Source organism: Marmota flaviventris, chromosome 4, assembly GCF_047511675.1.
Source record: "Marmota flaviventris isolate mMarFla1 chromosome 4, mMarFla1.hap1, whole genome shotgun sequence".
Taxonomy (NCBI): Eukaryota; Metazoa; Chordata; class Mammalia; order Rodentia; family Sciuridae; genus Marmota; species Marmota flaviventris.
Window position 1 is genome coordinate 51,105,023 of NC_092501.1, and position 16,489 is coordinate 51,121,511.

The 16,489-nt window shown below is 35.0% G+C and overlaps 1 protein-coding gene and 1 non-coding gene across 2 annotated transcripts in view; both read right to left on the bottom strand.

Annotated features, from left to right (window-relative positions):
• Mcu (mitochondrial calcium uniporter) overlaps window positions 1-16,489 on the bottom strand; it is a 189,297-nt gene that overhangs the window by 159,000 nt on the left and 13,808 nt on the right. The window lies entirely within an intron of this gene.
• LOC114089538 (U6 spliceosomal RNA) lies at window positions 14,521-14,627 on the bottom strand. Its single transcript, XR_003582189.1, has one exon. It is a non-coding gene; the product is annotated as a U6 spliceosomal RNA (small nuclear RNA).

The window sequence follows — 16,489 nt, forward strand, 5'->3', positions numbered from 1 at the left end:
GAGGCACTGGGCTCAATCCTCAGCACCACGTAAAAATACGTAAAGATACTGTGTGTTCATCTACAACTAAATAAATATTTTTTAAAAAGGACAAGGCTAAATAATTTTTCCAGAATTAACCAAAACTTATCCATTACGTCACCCACAGTGCAACCTTGCATATGTTATCTTATTGGATCTTACAAAAATATTACTGAAAATTCTAAGTCATATGCACATAACAAAATGGAGTTTTGTCTTCTTATTTTATTTATTCATTCTGTGGTACTGGGAATTAAAACCAGCCATCCTACATGTGAGGCAAGTGCTCTACCACAGAGTTACATCCCCAACCCTTGTCTTCTCATTTTAAAACATTCTAAAATTTCTGGAGCCAGGTGCAGTAGTTTGCTCCTGTACTTCCACCTAGCCAGTGCAAACTAGGAGAATCACTTAAGCCCAGGAGTTCAAGACAAGCCTGAGCAACATAGCAAGCTCCATCCTCCCCACAATCACCCCCCAAAGAAAACAACAACAATAAAACTCTAGGATAGAGAGGTTATATTCAGAAACTGTTCACATGGACCAATTTCCCACAAAGGATTTACAGGTATAGCCATCAGATATCATTCCAAAGGATAATCAGAAGAGTAAGTTTTGAAAGAAGGCCAAAGAGATTCTCTTTGGTTCTCAAACACAGGTGATCTTGGGCAATAGTCTAGACATTTTTAGTTATCACAGCTGGGGAGAAAAAAAAGCCAGGCACTTACTAGGTAGAAGCCAGGGATGTTGCTAAACACGTTACAATACACAAGAGAGGCTCCCAAGCACAAATAATTATCTGACATAAAATATTAGCAGAGCCAGAAATGAGTAACTATTACCACCAAAGGTCATTAGCTCATCTCAAGTCCAAATACCACTTTGCAATATAAGAGTATAAGATAAACCTGGACTGTATGTTCTAGTGTTAGAAGCCAAGTTTCACAAGTGAGAGAGAGTGAGGATGAAGCAGAGTCCCCTGTGTTCAGAGTGATAATCATTCTGCATTCCAAAGATAAAATTATCTCACTTGATTGTGGGATTGATTTCTTTTTTACCTCACTATATAATGCAATGCTTTAACAGGAAAGATTTATCAGTGTACATTTGAAGCTTTTGAGTCACAGTCATGAGAATTAGCACAGTACAATAACTGTGACCACAATACAGTTCTGGATATCAAGTAAGAAAAATAAAGAAGAAATTTCTTTCAAGGACCCCACGATAACACACTGGAATAAAAGCAGAAGGCTTTATTCCCCTACTCACTGGATACAATCTTTCGAGTATTTCTTATTTTTTTCTAGATCCTTCATGCTGTTCTCTTCCTGAATAGAATATAAATAATTTGCATCACTCCAGGGTATTCAACAGCCTTTCTTGTTTCTATATGTATTATTATATCCCTATGCTCATCAGGGGGCATCTCAGAGGAAGAAAAAGAAGTGTCTTCAAACTTTGGCCAAAACTTTCTTTCCTGTGTTACTCCATGACTGTCCTCTCCACTCTCCAGCCACAACACACCAGCCAATCTGCTCTACCTCCAATAGACAAGTTCATATACCATACTATGCCTTGCCCAGTTCCAAACCAGGGCTTTTCACTTGTTTCCTCCACTGAAATACTCTTGATTCATAACCTTCCAAGGATTTCTCCTTGTCATTTGTCAGCTTAAATTCCATGCCCTTAGAGAAGCTTTGTATGACTACTAAATCTAAATTGATCTTCCTATCACTCTCTACTATATCAAATTTCCCATGGTTCTTAAGTACTCAGTACCTTTAGATAGCCTTCCTTGTTTGCAGAATTTCTCATTTCATAAAGCCTGCTACCCAAGATAGAAGTCAAAAATCCACTTTCTCAGCAGCCTCATTTGCAAACAGGAAGCATGTATGTGGTTTGTGTTCTGCCAATCAAACACATGGACATGATATTTTGATTAGGAAGAAAAATGATATAACAAAGACGTCATGAGGAATTCATTCTGAAGAACATTTCGGAGTGATAACAATTCTCTTTCAGAAGCAAAAATGGCAGAGGTCCTGGCGGTTGCATCGCATGCTCACCAAAGACAGAGCAAGTTCTAATACCTATTCCCAGGGGCAAAAGCAGTAGAGCCTCCAATGTTTTAGTCTAGTGATATAATTTGGACATTGTTTCTAGATAAGTAGACTCCAAGATGAATTCTCTCGTTTCTCAGAAGACTGTCAGCTATCTCACATCCTTAGAAAAATATTTTTTCCTTAAAAATATTATTATTTTAAGAATATCTGGGCTGGGGATGTGGCTCAAGCGGTAGCGCGCTCGCCTGGCATGCGTGAGGCCCGGGTTCGATCCTCAGCACCACATACAAACAAAGATGTTGTGTCCGCCAAATACTAAAAAATAAATATTGAAATTATCTCTCTCTCTACCTCTCTCTCACACTCTCTCACTCTCTTTTAAAAAAAAAGAATATTTATTATATAAATTATACATTTTATACATATTTATGTGTATTCTCATTTCATATTACATATTACAATATTTTAAAATATTATTATTTTCCCTGCTTATATTAACTAGATTGGGTTCTGCCTTTTACAATGAGCTCTGATTCATTCATTCATTCTTTCTTTCTGCAATACTGCCAATTGAGTCCAGGGCCTTATACATGCTAGGCAAGCACTATACCATTGAGCTTTATATCCAGGCTTTTTTTTTTTTTCCCTCTCTTAAGTTGCTTAGGATGGCCTTGAACTTGTGATCTTCCTGCCTCCATTTCCCCAGTAACTGGGATTACAGGTACACAGCACTGCACCCAGCATAAATTTTTTTCACCAACTTCTTACTACATAATATTGTCTCGTTAATTATTTCATTAACTGGTGGTCGGTCCCTCCACACAAGAATATATACTCCATGAGGACAGAAACATTGTGAATCTTGTTTATTCCTGTAAACCCAGTATTTAGAATAGTGCTTCACATACAAAAGATATTCAAGAAAAATTCAAATCTTCTACTGCTGTACAAATATATACTTAGGAACAAAATGGAAGAATTCAAAATATCAGTGCTACAGGAGTTAAGAGCTAAAAGGCAATAGTATAGACCAGAGAAGTCAAAGTGGCTTTATGAAGGAGTTGACATTTGCATGGAATACTGAAAATATGACTACAATCATGGTGTAGAAAGGAAGATATATGCCTTCCAAAGGACAAGAACTAAAGCATGGCACTGAGAATGAGTGTGGCAAACAGAAATACAAAATTAAGGAAAAGTATGTTGAGCTTAATAAGAAACAATTGACATACAAAATGAGCAAGATTACTAATGGCTCTGAACACTAGACTTGGGGAATGCTGTATTTGATGATTTTTCAAGAACACTAATCCTCAATGAATATTTTCATCTGTTCTTTATTCTAGATGTTATCTGCTATGTAAAACTACAACAGCTACCCACACATTTTCTATGGAGTTCCCTCTCTGAACATCGATGCTCTATATTTATCTGTTCAAGCTGGAAGAAAAAAAGAGAGAAAGAAATTCTTATAATTAATTATCTTGCAACCAAGCTAATACTCAATTTAAAAATCAAACTCTATTACCAAAATGACTTTTGTTTCCCAAACTCCATCCTCAAATCAGATTTCAAAATTTCTCTCAACTCCATTTATCTTTTAGTCTATTTAGAATATTACATGGGTTCCAAAGATGTAAACTATAGAGTTTTGACAAAATAATTTTGTTTTATTTTGCATTAAAGTACATGGACACTCCAAACACAAAAAGATGATCAATTTTATAGTAGAACACTATATATTCTTTTAAGAATCCAACAATTCTTATAACTAACAACCATTAAAAGGCTATATAATTATATTTTATGGTCTTACATAGAGCCAGAAGGGATCTTAGAAAGATTCTTAACCCATTTTTTTCCCATCATCCCAGATGTGGAATACCTATAAAATTTAAATATAGTATATAACATATAATTAAATAATATATAGTATAATTAAATAATCAAAGTATAATAATATTGCAATATGATAATTATAATATATTTACACATACATAAGCTCTACATTATTATTTCCAACCTATTTTAATGCATCTGTGTCAATTTTGTTGAAGTATTCTTAGAATTGAGAACTTGGGACTCAATGAATTAAGTTGGTCTTGAAAAGCAATCTGGCAGTAATTATTAAATGTATTATGTATATATCCTTTAAAACAGTAATCCCACTTCTGACTGTCATAAAAATAATGTACCAGTATATGAGGATATTTACAAGGTGCTTACTATGATGTATACAGTGACAAAATGGGAAACAAAGTAAATTGGTAAAGGATCAGTCAAATAAGGGTAAAGCAATTGCATGGCAGAACCCATACATATGGCATGTTACACAGCCATTAATAACTTAGAGCTATTACTGGCTTAGAGGAAGCTCTACTACTTATTAGTTTTTAAGAAAAACAAGATACAGAACAGAATATGGAATATATTCAGTTTTATAAAACTATAAACAATATCTATAACATGTGCATAAAGAAGTGTTTGATAGGCAGACAAAAAAATTAGGCAAGATCATTATTCAAATATAGGGGAAATATGGAAGGAGATATATAAATCACATAGTTATCTTGGAGTAAAATGAAAGAGGGAGTGGGAAATAAGCAAGATATAGAAAGAAAGAAAAATTCAGTTATATAAAAGTCATGTGTACATACAGAAATTAATATTTTAAATACAAATATGAAATAAGAGTTCTTAGAAACCAGTTTATTCAACTTTCTAGACAATTGAGAAATTCATTTATTCAACACCACTAAAGAGTGCCTATTTTGTGTAATGAACTAAGAAAAGGGCTGGCATCTCCTTTCCAGTTGCAGACCTAGTCTTCACATACTATGCAAGTTGCTCCATGGTTGGTCCCTACCCAATTGAAAGGGTTGTGGTTCAAGGAAGGCAGAAATTCCTTTGTCACCAGACATTTTGAGAGTCATCAACTCCTGCTGTAACCTTCTCCATAAGGCCCCAGGCAGCAACACCACTGGCTCAGTTTCTTTATGAGCAGTGAAGATACTGGTGGCAGCAGGGTCACAGTTTGGGTAGGCCATCTGGGCGGCTCTGGTAAAGGGACAGGAATTTAAAGAACACAACTACAACTCAAGGTTACATATATTGAATGCATGTGTACTTTGTAATTTGTCACATTAGGTCAGGTGTGAGATTTTCTACTTCCAGCATCATATCAATGCTCAAAAAAGTTTCATATTTTGGAGTATTTAGGATTTCAGATTTTTGGATTAAGATGCTCAACCTGTGTATCCACACACGTATATGAAAGAATCATATGCTTCTTTCTTAATATTCTTAGTTACTAAATCTATAGAGAATGGGCTCTCCAAAAGCCTTGGAAGACTCACAGAGTTTTCATTAAAATAAAAGAGTTCCCAAGGATGGTATCTCAAGCAGAAGAACTGTTAACGATGCCCTGAACACCTTTACTGTGATTTGTGCCTGTTACTTATGAGTGTATAAAAATATTGTCAGGGCAGTAGCTAGTTTCGTTTACACAATGATAAAAGCATCATCAGGAAAACATAGGGAAAGAATATCCACCTTTATCATTTTCAAAAGTGCAGATAAAAACAAAGACTATTTTGTTTAGTTTTTGTTTTCTGGTGCTGGAGATGAACCCAAGGCCTGTACACACTAAGCATATGCTCTACCACTGGGCTACACCTCTGGCCCCACAAAATCTATTTTGAAAAGTCTGTTACAAACACAAACACTGATATAGTCACTCCTTGGAATATTATGCTGCCATTAAATGTGTACAACAGATTTGTCAAATATTTGGATAATGCCAAGCAAAGGAAGCAAAATATAGTTACTTGGTTTTATGTAGTTCATATTTATACTTACATAAAACCAAAACTCAGAAGTTAAACTTCATAAAAAGAGGTCTGGAAGGAAATACACAATAATGTTAATAATAGTTGTCTCCAAGTCTTGTGTCTCTTCTCTCTCCTATTTTTCTGTACCTCTTAATTTTTCTATGGTATTTCTTTTAAAATAGGGAAAATAGCTTTTAAATATAGGTAAGCCGATTTATCTTTGATATGGGAAGAATACTTTTTCTCCAGTGTTCAACTGCTTTGAGGAAAGAAAGAATGCAAACTTTAGTTAACAGTAACACAAACCTTTCATTAAGAGAGAGAAAGAGAGAATGGGAGGGAGTGTGACTCAGTGGGAGAGTGCTTGTCTAGTATGTGCAAATCCCTGGGTTCATCTACAGCACCACTAACCCCTTTAAATTGAAATTTAAAGTTGCAATTACCAATAGAAAAAAACAGACTTCTTATCTATTTCTTAATTACTTCTTGGGAAGAAATGACAACTTTTAGTTCAAGCTACTCTTTTCTCTGACCTCTGTTAATCAAATCTAAAACAGAAACAATTTATTACGGTTATGCTTTAAAGATTAATTTTTTTAAAAGTAACTCGTGTTTTCAACTTTGGTTAAAATTTACTTGTAAAAATAGTTAAAAGGGAAGGAAAGGGAAAGGAAAGACAGACTGTCAATAAGCACATTCACATTCAATCCTGCTACCTCATTGTAATGTTGACCATGCCCAGACCAAGTAAAACTGGAGTTTAAATTTTCTTAAAGTAGAAATAGAAAATATTAAGGCAGAATCAGAAGTCAAGAGGAAAAGGCAGCAGCCGGTTTATGAGAAGACACACACCTTTGTAATTAAAATAAATCGGTATGCCATACTAGTCTACACATTTTAATATTTATATAGGAAAAAAATCCTCATAAACCCATTTTGATCTTCAGAAAATTATACAAATTCCTTTTTCTCATTATTTACACACTGCCAAATATATACTTAACCATAAATATTGTTGAGCTCCTCATTAAGGAGCTAAAGTCATAGACTCTTAGAGGGTTTGGGATGTAGCTCAATGGTACAGCACTTGTCTAAAAGGTACAAGGCTCTGGGTTCCATACCCAACATGAAAAAGAAAGAAAGAAAACAAAACAAAAAAAGGAGCTGGGGTTTGTGGCTCACTGGTAGAGTACTTGCCTAGCATGTGTAAGGCACTGGGTTTAATTCTTAGTACCACATGTAAATAAACAAAATTAAAAATAAAGGTCCATCAATGACTTAAAAAAAATATTTAAAAGAAGAAAAAAGAAAGAAAGAAATTTAAAGTTGCAATTTCCAATAACAGGCCCAAACTATTTATAGCATCACAGATATTTTCAATTCAACAAAAATGAAAATCTGCTTTTTCAGCCACAACAGCAAATATAATTATTATCCCCACCCACAGACTACACTGCCTAGAAATAGCAGTAAGGCATCACTACAGCAAGACATCAGGCAGGTACAAAAACACTGTAGTGTATATTGGAAATCATCTCAGAACAACCAGTAAAATAAAATTTTCATACACAAAGGTCACCTTATTGAGAATATGGTATTTGAGCAAAGACTTGAGGGAACTAAGAAATAAGCAAACCTACGTGAGTTCAAGACGAGAGCATTTTAATTACAGGAAACTGCTAATGCAAAGATCCTGTGAGGTGGGTGCATGTATAGTATGTTTGAGAAACAGCAAGGAGGTCAGTCAGCATTGCAAGAACAGAGTGAGTACAAGGAAGAGTGGCAGCAGATGGGAGTCAGAGAGCGAAATGTTCCGCAGTGGTGTGCTGAAGCCGACAATGGCTGGAGAACAGACTGTTGTACATTCTAGAACTTTGAATCAGCCAGTGTGGGAGTAATCACACTAGAAAAAGAAGAAAATGCTATAAATCAGAGGGTTTGCCTGCTTTTAGAACTCCAGCTTATCATTGCTACCTATAAGTCACTTTATGAATTTTGTCTTTCATTCTGAGTGAGATCAGAAGTTGTTAAAAGTGAGGCCGGGGTTGTGGCTCAGTGGTAGAGCACTTGTCTAGCATGCATGAGGCACTGGGTTCAATCCCAGCATCACATAAAATAAAATAAATGTATTGTGTCCATCTATAAATAAAAAAAATTTTTTTAAGTTGTTAGAAGAGTCTCTTGCCTGGCATCATCACTTATTGCTACATTCTGACCATAAGGAAGAAGGCACAAAGCAGGGCAACTAATTTGGAAGCTGTTAATATAACAAGGTAAAATATATTGGTGGCTTGAACCAAAGTACCTGTGGTGAGATAGTAAGAAGTAGTCAAACTCTGGATACAAAAAGATGTTTTGAGTTGAATCAGTATATGGCAATAGTTAACAAGCTTTATGTCTACAAATCAGTAATCTAACTCTAGCCAGGCAAGGTGGCATGAGTCTATAGTTCAGCTTTTTGGGAGGCTGAGGCAGGAAGACTGCTTGAGCCCAACAGTTCATGGTCAGCCTTGGCAGCATGGTGAGACACTATCTAAAAAAATGATAATGATTATAGTTACATTAATATTAACTATTAATAATATTATTGTTATTATCATCATCATTATTATTATATCAAACTCTAATCTAAGCATCGCTCTCGTTCTTGGCTCTAAAATAAGATGGATAGCTGGACTTTTATTTCAAGAAGCTCAAAGAACCTAGCCAGGTGTAGTGGTACACATCTATAATCCCAGCAACTCAGGAGGCTAAGACAAGAGTCACAAGCTCAAGGCTAGAAAACTGGGCAATAAGGTGAAATCCCATTTCAAAAAGATGGTGACAGTGCCAGGCACAATTGTGCATACTTGTAATCCCAGCAGCTCAGGAAGCTGAAGCAGTAGGACATCAAGTTCAAAGCAAACCTCATCAACTTAATAAGGGCCTAAGCAACCTAGTGAGTCCCTGTCTCAAAATAAAAAATGATAATAAAAATTTAAAAAGGACTAGGGATGTGGCTCAGTGGTTAAGCATCCCCGGGTTCAATCCCTGCTATCCACCCCCACAAAAAGAAGGGAGAAGGAGGAGGAAGAATAAGAAACTCAAAAGAACCAAGAAAAAGTCTTTGATGTAGACTGCTATTCAAAATAAATTAAATAAAATCACACATATACATTGCCATATGCAACTTGGAAGTTAGCAAGCAAGCAGCCATTGTTTATCAAAAACATAATCTTTAATATTAAAGATGGATGGGGCTGGGGTTATGGCCCAGTGGTAGAGTGCTCACCTTGCACATGCAAGGCCCTGGGTTCGATCCTTAGCACCACATAAAAATAAATAAATAAATAAATAAAGTTTTAAAAAAAGATGGAAATAGAATTGGAATTCAATTATTGAAAGCCTTGAATATCAGACTAAGGAGAATTTGCATTAAGTTCTATAGGTAGTAGAGAGCTATAGTTTTGTATGGAGAAATGAAATAGTGAGTGAGGTTTTATTTATTTATTTTGTGTGTGTGGTGCTGAGGGCCTGGGGCATGCTAGGTAAGTGCACTATCACTGAGCTATACCCAAGACCTTATTTTAAGTGAGGTTTTAGATAAATCTATCAAGATGATTACTGGAGAAATACTGAAAGTTGGGGTCCTATTTAAGCAAAAGCCTAGAAACATGTTAAGAATATAAACAAGAGGAGCTGGGGGTGGTGGCACACACCTGTAATTCCAGTAACTCAGGAGGCTGAGGCAAGAGGATTCCAAGTTTGAGGCCAGCCTAGGCAACTCCATGAGAGCCTGTCTCAAAAAATAAAAAGGGCTGGGGAAGTAGCTCAGTGGTAGAGCATTCCTAGGTTCAATCCCCAGTACCACACACACACACACACTTAACATGGGGAGAGTACTGATATTTGGAATGCAAAATGCAAGATAAATGAGATGAGAAAGCCAGATTAGGAATTAGTTACTAAATCGAAGGGTAAGATACTGAATATTTAAAAAATAGTGATAGATGGTAAATGTTATGTGAATTTTACCACAATTTTTTTAAAAAGGTGGTATGAAAAGATTACCCAAGAAAATAGAAATGCTAAAATTGATTTTTAACTCCAATAACTGGGTAAACCAAAGGCACCAGTAAGAAAGTCCATTTGGAAAAGGACTCTCTCTATATTCCGTGAGTCAAGTCAAGAGAACATTTAAAATATACACGGGGCAAGACTGAAGCTCATTCACTGACTTAACAAAGACAATCTGCAGGAAGGAGAACATACCACCATCATGAACACACTAATATACCTAAGTCACAATTACTTGGATTACGGCATTTTACTGTAGTAAAAGAGTGGACGAACATTGTGACTTGGTGATTCTACTTAACACAGACCAAGAAGAAAAAAATTCCTCTTCTGAAGCATCAAAAACCTAGGAACAGTAATTTCTAAAAAGCCATAAATACTACCTACTTTATTCATCTTATAACACAAGTAAGACTATAACAGCTCCAGTAATACAATGGCATCCTTCATAACCCTATAATTCTGTCTCCAGTTATTCTAAGACATAAGGTTAATTTGTTTAACTCGTTCTCCATACATCCCTTAAATGTTCACAATGAAATTTTGTGATGTTTTATAATTCCTAATAGTATTTAATATATTTGCATACTTTTTTCCTTGAAGAATAATATGCATATGAAAAGTATATACACTTGTGATACTGGCAAAATTATATTGTTTTATTAGGTATTGTGTGCATGTACCAATATCTAACAACAAATCCCATCAGTATGCACCAATTAAAAAATGTGAGGAAAAAAGTAAATATGCGTGATTATTTTTCACAAGGTGAAAACACCCATGTAACCAGTACATAAATCAAGAAACACAACATTATTAGCATCCCAGTAGCTCCTTCATACCCCATTCCAAACACTTCCCCCAATCCTCACAAGGATAATCAATCTTCTGACTTTTGATACCACAGATTAGTTTTACCTTTTTTTTTTAAATTGTCATAAATGAAATTGCAGAGAATATACTATTAGTATCTAGCTTCTTTTGTTCATTATATTTGGAAGATTCACCAATTTTTATATGTAGCTGTAGTTTGTTCATTCTGGCCACTGTTTAATATTCCTTGTGTGATTATGTCACAACTTATTGACCCATTCTACTATTGATAAGCTTTTGGAGAATTCCAGTTTGGACTATTAGTCCTTCCATGAACACTTTTATCCATGTCTTTTGATGACTACATACATGCACACATTCTGTTGTGTATAAAATCTAACAATGGAAATGCTGAGTCATAGGGCAAGCATGTGTTCAACTTTAGTAAATAACTGAAGAACTTTTAAGAAAGAAATATTTTACGATCTTTATAGTGAAATGTGAATGAGTAATGATTCATTAGAAGGAAGAAAAGCATGTTGAAATAGAATAGTTGATCTACACAGTTCCCAAAAGAGGCAATTTACTTTAGCGTATTTTTACCAGCGATTTAGCATATGACATTTAATGAGAGAAATAATCAAGCTTATCTTCTCTGGAACTGATGATGCTAAAATTTAGAAACAAATAATTGAAGAGCCATTACTATTAATAAGGTAAAGTAACAACTTTCACAACATGTTACAGGAGAATATAAATGTTACAAGTCAGAACTTTGCAGCACTTAAGCCTGTACTTTTTTAAACCAAGTCTTGGAAACTGAAGGAGACCTCAGAACTAATCTAACCTTCAAGTGATAATAGAACTGCTTTCTACCTCAATGAACATGTTAATAAAAATTGATTTATCAATCCCAAAAGAAAAGAAAGGAGGAAATCATTTAACCCTAGAATTGAGAAGGCAATCTGAAGTAATCTGAATCAAGTATTATTTTACTTAATAAAAATAATATATCAAGATTGGTTCATAATAAATTTTAATAAATATGCCACAGCAATGTGAGACGCTAATAACAGGAAAGGTAGGGGGTATAGAAACTGTGTACTACCTTTACTATCTGTAAGTCTAAAACTGTTCTAAAATAAAATGTATTTATAAATGTCCATTTAAACCCATACAACACAAACTGCAGATTATAATGCACCTGCTAAACTCATTCAGAATGCAATCCTGATAAACTTTAAAAGCTTGCTTGCTCGCTCTCTCTCTCTCTCTCTCTCTCTCTCACACACACACACACACACACAAACATACACATATTTTCCATCTATGGGCTTAGATACATAAACAAATAAGTGGAACATTCTATCTATGCAATTTAAGTTTTGCACATAGCTATAAAATTATGAAGAAGGCTCAGACTTCCTTTTTTATGCCATCCGATCTACTTTCTGAGTGTACACTCAAAGCATTGAATGATTCATTAAGAAGCAATCCTCCAGTAATTTCAACCATAAAATAAAATCATCCAAACTCCAAATAAGGTCAACATTTCAACAGTCCTAGCTTTGTGACTTAAATCATCAAGTCTGCTTTTACTTCAGGAAAAATAAAGGAAAAGAAATAGATTATGACTTTCAGCTAGTAAAGAAAACAAGCAGCCGCTAATATGATGTGGGACTTAATAGAAAGAACTTGAGAAGGCAGGCAACCTCAACTGTCATTTTAGCTCTACCACTGATTTACTCTGTGATCCTTGAACATATCTGGTTCCTCAATAACTATGATTGCACATCTATTTTAACTATAAGTCTTCCATGCATTAGGAGGTCTTCCATTATCACTTCTTGACCATACCAGATATCGTAGTGAAATCTTTTTACCCTTTTCTAAAAAAACCTTTAAAGAATCTTAAACAAAATATCCTACCACTGAATGCCAATAAAGAGAAAATATAATGAATGAAAGATGAAGCTCAACTGCCATCATAGCTTTCCATTTCATTTACCTTGTATTAGTAATCATACCACTATTGAAAATAAATATTATTTGCTAGTCAGCAACATTTTGACATACTCCTGGAAGCCTATTTGACTGTGATTCTAGCAAGTTTGTATTTAAAAACAAACTAACATTTGGTTCCTCTAACTTGGTCAGTTGACAAACTTTTTATTAAAGAACCAGATAATAAATATTTATGCTTTACAGACCATAAGCTCTCTGTGGCAACAACTCTACTCTGCTGTAATACAAGGGAAGCCACAGACAACATGTAAATGAATGAACCTGTGTTTCAATAAAAGCTTATAACACAAATAGGACTATAACAGCTCCAGTAATACAATGGCTCCCTTCATAATCTTATATTTCTGTGCCCACTTAGAAAAAGGCATAAGGTTGATTTGTTTAACTCTCCATACATCCCTTAAACATATGTTAAATGTATCTTTGCTTGTTTACAAAAACAAGCAGCAGTTTCAACTATCATTTGCCAATCCTAGTTCTATACTCACAGTGGGTAGGGAAATCAACTGGAAAGATAAACTTTGTAAAACCACATCATAAGTTCACACTGAAATAAACTGTTTTGTTTGCTGGGAGAAAATGCTTATGAATCATGATCTTGACATACCTGTCAATGTTCAAGTTTCCCCTGCGTGAACACGTCATATCACCAATACCTAAGACAGAGCAGGAAAACACTCTCCCTTACATTGTTGTTATGATATAACAGGGGATGTGTTAATTTATATAGGCAAAATTTACAGGATGACCTGCAAAAGTAAAATACCAGGTTTTAGCAACTTTAGCAACAAACACAGAAACCCAAACCTGATTAATGTCAACCATGACTTCTTCCATATAAGATAATTAAGATAAGTATCAAGGTCATTGGCTTCCCGGAAGAGCTCTTCTGTTTTCATGCAACCCAGTTGTTTTAAACCAACAAACTCTTGGTCATCCATAACCTGTTAAACTTCCAGGAGGCCAGAATAACTACTTAAGCTAACAATTCTGATTTATTCTGAGATGGGGCTGCTCATAGTATGAATGTTCAAGCAAGGATCAAATCTATCATCCCTTCAGGTCTACCTCAGCAAAAATGTTCCATTCTGCAACAGTCACCTCACTAAACTCATCCCCAAGTTAGCTACCAGGTGTTCAACAGCAGGCTGGAGCAAAGAGCCAACCCACAAGGATCAAGCAAGTGCCTTTTTAAAAACTAATCATAAGAAATTTCTCTACATGGCTTTGCAAAGTAAGCAAAAACCATGCCAAATAGTAAAAAAGGCACTTACTTGACTCCCACAGGCCAGCTCCACACTCTAGCAGCTAAGATGTCACTGGCATGGTACATGGAGAGTGAGGTGGAAACGATATCTTGCCAACCACTGTAGGAATGGTAGTGAAAGACCTAAAAGAACAGAAAAAAGTAAAGTCAATGTCAAAGGTAAAGGCCCTCTTGAGCCTGCTAACATGGGTACTGCAGCATATAATGCCAAATAAGAAAAGAAAGTCTGAAAAACCTTGATTAGGTTATTCTTAGTTACCAGTTATTACAGTGACCCTTAGAACAAGAAAGTACTTCTAAAAGAATATAAATTGTAACCTAGAATTAATCCAGACTGATTATGAGAAACTGTTATACTTTATTTCTCTGAATTATCACATGGTAAATCCAAGCAAACGTAAAATTTGGGAACAACAAATCATATAAACTAATACTTTCTCTCTTTTTTTGTATAGAACACTTCACAAATTTGCATGTCATCCTTGAACAGGGGCCATGCTAATCTTCTCTGTATCATTCCAATTTTAGTATATGTGCTGCTGAAGTGAGCACATAAACTAATACTTTTAGAAATACTCTTAACTACCTTTTTTGTTGTTTTGTTTTGTTTTTAATTTTTGCAGTGCTGGGGATGGAACCCAGGGACTCACACACTAGGCAAGGGCTTTACCTCTGATCTATATGTCCCCAACCCTTGAAATACTTTTATATTAAAGAAGAAAAAAAATTTTCACCGTATCTATAAAAAACTGATAGAACTCTAATAATTGATGAGAAAATAAGGAAAAAAAACATGTTTTGATTAAAAGGAATTTTGACAACAGACACTTTGGGCTATTCAAATTCATTCACAAAAAAGAGAAACCTTGGTTCATTCAAAAGAAAAAACATCCAATTCACTTGCCTACCTATACAATTCTCTGGAATAGGGGTTCTGTTTGAAAATGACTGGAGATCATTCCAAACCAAGAATAAAAATAAAAGAAGTCCTTTCCCATACCACTATCTTCTCTCCCCACACCTACATTATGCATGGGCTTTAAAAAAAAAAAACAACGTGTGACTAGCAAGAAAAGCAACAGTGAAAAAACAAAAATCAAAAATCATTCTTAATTCTTAATCATTCTCCTCCATGATTCATTCCAACAAAAATAACAATAATAATAACTCTTCCTTTGCTGGAGATCCATTCAGCACCCTTTCTTTCAAAACTATGGAAGAAACAAACAGGTCCCAGAGTTTAATTATTTTTAAGGATCCAGAATCTATCCCCCCACCCAAAAAAAAAAAAAAAAAACCCCAAAGATAATTTTTCATTCTCAATAAGTTTTAACCAAAAGACTGTTCTTACATGACCCCTAGTTCTAATATGCTTAAAACTGGCCACTCTTGTTAACAGACAATCTGGTGTTTCAAATTGCCCAGGTCCCAATTAATTTAATTAGAAGAAGATATTCGGTGTTAATAGCATATCTGGCCAGACTACAGTTTGAGTGCCTAAGTAACATTTTCTTCTTAATTTTGGCTGCTGTTTGCTTTGCCTTAGCTACCATCCCTGGAAAGCATCCCATTTATTAGTGTTTCCCTAGCTGCCTCAGCATTTCTGGTTAATGCACTATATAGCAAATCATTTGGCGGGACAACCTGAATGAAGCTCTGCACTATGTATTCTGTAAAAATGCTCAAACCATTATCAAGGTTTTGCAAAAGAAAAACAGCATGAAATTGAGAAGATAAAATCTATCAGAGATTGTCTTTTTAAAACTATAACTACAAAGTAAGAATAAACATGGATTAATATGTTTATTATTAAAACAAATATTTATTTCACACCAACTATATCTCCTCTTTCCTAGACCTCATTTTTCCTCTGGCTTGCTCCATAAAACTACAATACAATTCAAGAACAATCTTTTTACCATAAGAGGCACATATCCTTTTACAAACTGGGCAGATAGTATCCAAATAGCATATAATTCCAAACACTCAGAAAGAAACAATGAATTAATGCCAACAAGTTTCCATTCACTGCCAGTCTGCACTTGAAAAATCTGAGAATTTTAGTGAAGTAAACCAAGCTTTTTGCTGCAGCAGCTCAATCCCTCACGAGCTTGCTGTATTACAGCAGATGTTATTCTGCATTTTGCATAAGACATATTCATCTGTGTAATGAAACATTACCCTTCTCTGTCTCCTCTGGGGGAAGTACAAAGGGTTTTCCCAGGATTATGATAAATGGGACTGCACACCAAAAAAGGAAACTGGCTTTTCTCAAAGTCAAAACAACATTCCTTTTCCAACTTAAAAAATGACATAATAGACTTCTCTTTCCTGCCCCTCAAAATATTAAGCTAAAAACACATTCAGACAACAGGAGAATGACTAAATACATGAAATAGAGACAGAAATGCCAC